Consider the following 6,000-nt stretch of genomic DNA (forward strand, 5'->3'; position numbering starts at 1 on the left):
ATATAATTATTGGACCCTCAATGTATGCATCTTGCTATAACAAGGCCATGTCGAGTCATAATTTTTTAAAATTAAGATTGTTTTTGCTTAAAGGTCTGGTTGGTAGTGCACTCCTTTGGTTGCTTCCACTTTTGGATTTATGGAGGTTTGTTCCTTTCTGCAGTTCTTCCTGAGAAACAGAGAAACAAAGGTTCAAATCCTGCTTCTTTCAATAATGCTACTTGTGTTGTTGGACAAATAACTTCAAACTCGGGACCTATTTACCAATCTGCAATAATGCATTTCTGCATGGTAATATATGTTATCACTCACTAAATGGAATTAATTTGTGAAATTTTTAATTAGTGTAAATCTTGAAATGTTGTTTCCTGGCCCATAAACCAAATGTATCATGGTCATACTAATTAATTGCAAATGCAGGCTAAGTAGTTCATTATTCTGCCATTAAGATATTGCAGCTCATGTAAAATCAATGTGCATTGTGTGACTTGGAGAAAGATGTCTGGCAATACTCCTGGGGTGCTAATTAAAGGGTTGCAATGGATGGATAGATCATGCCACTGACTCATGGCAACGCACAGTGAGGAGTCCTGTAATGTTTCATGACAGGGTACATGAGTGGTTTGCCATTGCCTCCAGTGCAGTGTGTGGCTCCACTATGTTGCAGATGCCCAACATAGGGCCCCTGAGCCTATAGCTCCCAGCCAGGTACTAGCATGATCTGACCCTGATTAGCTTCTGATGGCAAGAGTGGGCCTACTCAGAGCAGCCAGGCTGTAGGCTAAAGGGCTCAACTATTCTGTGGGAACACCCAAGCTCCCCTGTATAAAACAAACAAAAAAAACTCTAGTGATCTGTGAAACAATATAGAGTTCCTCTCCATTCATCTATAAATATGGAAAGAAGAATTCATATTCAATCACTGCCATAAGAACATGAGAGTTGTCATACTGGGACAGACCAAAGGTCCATCAAGTACCTTTTCAGTGATGTTGGCTGCTCCATTGTTTGGAGTTTTAGGCAATTTGCCTGATGTTACTCACTTCCAGCCCACTATGGAAGGAAAAGCGGTGCAAGTATTCTCAGACAACGCCACGGCAGTGGCGAACATAATTCATCAAGGGGGCACAAGAAGCTTGCATGCTATTTTGCTGGCGGAGTTACATCTTCTGTCTCTCTCGGCAGCATACGTGGCCGGAGTTGACAGACTTCCTCAGTCAACAATTCCTGGACCCAGGAAAATGGTCCCTTTTGCAGAAAGTGTTTCCATCTGATCGTACAGTGCTGGGTTTGGCCCCAGATGGCCTTGATGGCTTCAGTAGAGAACTTCTTCAGTAGTGCTTCTTCAGTTGAAAAACAGAGTGCGGAAACTAAGGGTTGGATGCCTTGGTTCAGCTCTGGCCAGCTCACAAGCTCCTTTATGTGTTCCCTCCGTGGCCTCTGGCTGGTCAGCTCATCCACTGGAGAGCGATGCATCCCAGCGTTGACTAGCCTTGTTTGGCGAAATGCATCAGGCATGGTTCTTGGGAGCACCTTGAATTAACCTGATCTGAATCTCCTTATTGTCTGCCAATCTTCTTTTGTTTCATGTTGGATTCTTTGGTGGACTGCTTGCCTTGTTGTTTCATTGCAAGTTAACATACATGGAGTGGAACGTACTAGAGGAGTTACAGATTTGGTTGTTTATACATACATATGGGTTACAGTTGGTTGATGTAGAGTGAGGCAGTTGAGAGGCGTTGTAAACTTGGTTATTAATATAGACTTATATTTCGGATAGTATTACTGCTTTACAAATATTTGAATACTTTCATATATGCATGGAAAGGGTTCAGAGTTAAATTCCTGGGTAAGTAGGTGGGAAGGGAAGGGAAGGGAAGGGGTATTTGTTCAGAGATGTTTGGGGGTTGCATAGAAGAAAAACTGTGCACTGGCCTACTTCAGAATGACAGGACCAGCAGAGGTTAGAGTAGGAGGAATTGATTCTATGTGATTTAATAGGGGTCCAATGTGCTCTATGGAGGAAAAAGACCATGTGTTGAAGATTTGATGCTGAACGAGATGTATGAAAGGTGGTGTGGAAAATATGAGGCCAAGCCTCTTCAGAAATCGACTTACCCAGATCCAATTCCCAAGAGGATTTCAAAGGGGCTAAGGAGTCAGGGAGCAGTGATTTAAGTAGTTTGTAGAAATGTGAAGCAGTGTGTCCTGTTGACAGAAATTGACGGGAAAGAGAGTACAGTGAGGGAGCCGAATTGAAAGGTAGTGGGTATAGGCCCGATTTATTGAGCGAGGATCTTAATTGGAGCCATCTGTAGAAGTGGCATGCTAATCTTTGTTTTGAATTAAAAAAAAAATACAAGTGGAAATAAAGAAGTAAAGAAGAAAACAGATAAATGGGGCGGAACATGGGTGAGGTGGGGATGGGAAATGGGCGGGGCATGGGCAGGTTAGGGGCGGGGCAGGGCCAGGGGGGCCCAGTGTACTTGTGTGCCTAGGGGCCCTCGAAGAATTAATCCTACCCTGGGCTCCACAAATCATAATTAGCACCGTTTCCAGCAATATCAGTCAGAGGAACTTGCAAAAAGGCAAAATGATAATTTCCACCATTCAGTGTTAATACAGTTTCAGTCACAATTGTAACCCCTAGGCTAACCGGGCTGCCTTATTCAGTGCAGTTCCAGCAGTCCTATGCCTCTTCCCCCAAGAGAAGGTGGGATGGCAAGCCCGGCCTTATGGGGTCATGCACTGCCTCTCCTTTTGTACTTCTACTATTTATAAGGGATTTAAAATGTTCATTCTCTTCCTTTTGGTATAGGCCAAAACTTAGCACACTGGAAAATTCTTAATAGCACTCCTGCCCACCCTGGGCTATAGCACTACTGGCCAGTTTAAACAGGGTGAGAGTGTAGGGGACATTCCCTTCCAAATACTTAGTTGGTTCAATGCCCTCCCCGATAGGCGTCCATGAAATTATGGACGCGTCTACAAACACATCCACATCCTTTGGATGCCTATGTGCCAATTATTAAGGCACATTATCTACTTAGTTTGGATGCCTAAGTCCTGCTCAGATTTAGGCATGATTTAGGTGCCCTAATGTTGTTTCCACAGAACATTCTTTTAACAGAATACTTTTTCTGAATAAATTCAACACATTTGCAATGTTATGGTATAGAATGGCATCTCAAGATAACTTTTCAATCCATGTAATGTCAATTCTGTATACATTCTAGATGATTCTCTCACAGTAACCTACATATTGGCTTAAAAAAGATTGACTTTTAAAAATAAGTCTATTGGCAATGGCCTGAATCTGAAAGACAATGCAGAGCAGACTTTGTGTTTTCCATTGAATTAATTTTTTTGCTGAGTGAATGAGTCCCTGGTCCCTCAGAATGCTTAGCCTGCAGTTTGGAACAAGCACCATATAACCAGTCACATTGACTAATGCATTATAAAACAGCTCCAAGTTATGCAAATATTAAAGTCTCAGACAAATATAAAATGTGTAGAAAAATCCCTAAAGCATAGTAGATACAAATAATTATTTACAGTCAAGCTGTGTTCCCTTGAGGATCCACTACCTACATAACAACAATCTGTCTCAACAGCAGACTATGGACATTTCCTCCAGGAACTTGTCCAACCCTTTTTTAAAATCAGCTATATTAACTGCTCTTATCACATCCTCTGGCAATGCGTTCCAGAGCTTAACTATTCTCTGAGTAAAAAAAAAATATTTCCTCTTATTGATTTTAAAAGTATTATTCTGTAACTTCAATGAATGTCCCCTAGTTGAAAAAGAGTTTGGAGAAGCTCGAGTATTATTTGTCTTGGGCATATTATGTTTGACTGCTTGGATAATGTATAAGTGCCAAGGTTAGATGACAGCATTCATATATCTGATCCTAAAGAAAAATAACTTAAACCCATCTGACCCAAAGAATTATCACCCTGTACCAAACCTGATATTTTTATCTAAACTTTTGGAGACCGTGATCTTTTAACAGCTATAGCCTCATTTAGAATCTACTAAAAACTGCATCCATGGCAATCAAGATTTTGATCAGTCTACATTACCGAAACTGCCCTGATCACACTTCTTAGTTTATTACAGTCCCACCTTGAAGATGGTTATATAGCTCTTCTTTTATCCCTTGATTTATCTGCAACATTTGATATGGTAAATCATACTTTTCTTCTTGTAAGGCTTTATAGGATTGGAGTCTGTGATACAATCTTGCAGTGGTTTTCTTCTTTTCTACATGAGCATACCTTTCAAGTGTTAGCATCATCATCTTTTAGCATTCCAGATAGATCAGCTCCCTACTTTTTAACAGAGATAATGGTTACTGTGGATGGGCAGACTAGATGGGCCATTTGGCCTTTATCTGCTGTCATGTTTCTATGTTTCTATGAAGTCTTGCAAGCCTCTGTTCTTTCACCTGCACTCTTTAATCTCTTTGTCCATCCACTTGCTCTTCTGATTCAGTCTCATAATATCAGTACATAAGAACATAAGAATTGCAGCTGCTGGGTCAGACCAGTCCATCGTGCCCAGCAGTCCGCTCCTGTGGTAGCCCATAGATCAAAGACCAGTGCCCTCACTGAGTCTAGAAACATAGAGTATGATGGCAGAAAAGGGCCGGCAGCCCAACAAGTCTGCCCACTCAAGAACCCTCCCTCGCAAAGTCTGATCTCCTTAACAAGTCTGCCCAATCAAAAGTCCTCCCTCCCATGAGAATCCATTTTATAAGCTGTAACCACATTGCAGCCCTAGACCCTAAGGGGCTCAATAGCGCTCTTAGTGGTTAACAACAAAAGTACACTAGCATGTGACCCGGACTGGAGTCACCCTGCAGGTTCCTCACAAATCTTAATCAATAACTCAAACACAGTGGATTGAATGACAAATGTGAAAACTTTACTTGTTCAAAAATAGAAGTCAAAAAATGGCATACAGTTCAAAGTAATCAACCAATGTCCCAACTGGAAACAAAATAAAGCCTAAGGAAAACACCGGCAGCCTTCAGGATTTGTATTCTTCAAAAAACAGTTCTCTCTGTGTCCTGCACTCTCACAGAGCAGCTTTATATTACAACTTTCTTTTCTCACAAGTCTGCTCCTCAGCAACACTCAGGTAAGTTCATAGCTTTCAACAGTTCCCAGAGATAATCTTGTTCATTCCAATTCTCCAGGCAAACATATACCAAAAATAAAGCCTCCAGCCTGAAAACTGTAGCAGGGCTGGGTAAAGAGGAGTCCATTAAGTTTGCCATCAAAAACACACAAAACCGCTTTCAAACTTCCCTCCCAGGTGTTGCCAAACTTTTCCCCACCCACTCTTAGCTTCAAACAATTGTCCAGAACAGAAAAGATTTTGTCAGTGACTAGGAGCAGGAAAAGGAACCTAGCCACAACAATAAAGAGAAAAAAAAAAACTCACAATGATTCAGCACAGGCAGAAAAGCAGGAGCTGCCAATCCTCATGGCTTTCCTTGCAGCACAATCACATACACACTGGCTCCTGCTGCAAAAGGTGGTGTGGACCTCAGCTTCCTCCACACCCGGGTCTAAGGCAGTGCCCTAGCTTGCCAGACATGCCTTACTTGGGAAAAGCCCTTCCTCTCCATTCCATAGTCAAGAGCAAACTACTGACTTTTAAAGGAAAGAGGCCACGTCCTACTCTACCTGCACCTGATCTCCTCTCTGGCTCCCCCAGTGGGCTTTAATGAAAACACAGGGACCAAGGCAGGCTCGGAGCTTGACTGGTCACAAAGAATAACTCTGTAGCAACCCCACTTGTTTGTCCCATCGTCTCTTGAAGTCGAGCACGCTACTGGCCTCGACCACCTGGCGTGGTAGACCATTCATCGATCAATCACTCTTTTAGTGAAGAAGTATTTCCTGGTGTCTCCATGAAATCTTCCCCCCTTTAAGTCTTGTCGCCGTGGGACCCTTAAGAAAAAAAGATTTCTTCCTCCACTTCAATGCGGC

General features: G+C 42.2%; 1 long non-coding RNA gene across 2 annotated transcripts in view; it reads right to left on the reverse strand.

Annotated features, from left to right (window-relative positions):
* Positions 1–5,601, reverse strand: part of LOC117360709 — a 47,044-nt gene extending 41,443 nt beyond the window's left edge. For both annotated transcript variants that reach the window (XR_004539492.1, XR_004539491.1), the window contains exon 1: positions 5,450–5,601. This is a non-coding gene — a long non-coding RNA (uncharacterized LOC117360709). The remainder of the gene's footprint in view (positions 1–5,449) is intronic.
* Positions 5,602–6,000: the final 399 nt, after the last annotated feature.

Source organism: Geotrypetes seraphini, chromosome 5, assembly GCF_902459505.1.
Source record: "Geotrypetes seraphini chromosome 5, aGeoSer1.1, whole genome shotgun sequence".
Classification (NCBI taxonomy): Eukaryota; Metazoa; Chordata; class Amphibia; order Gymnophiona; family Dermophiidae; genus Geotrypetes; species Geotrypetes seraphini.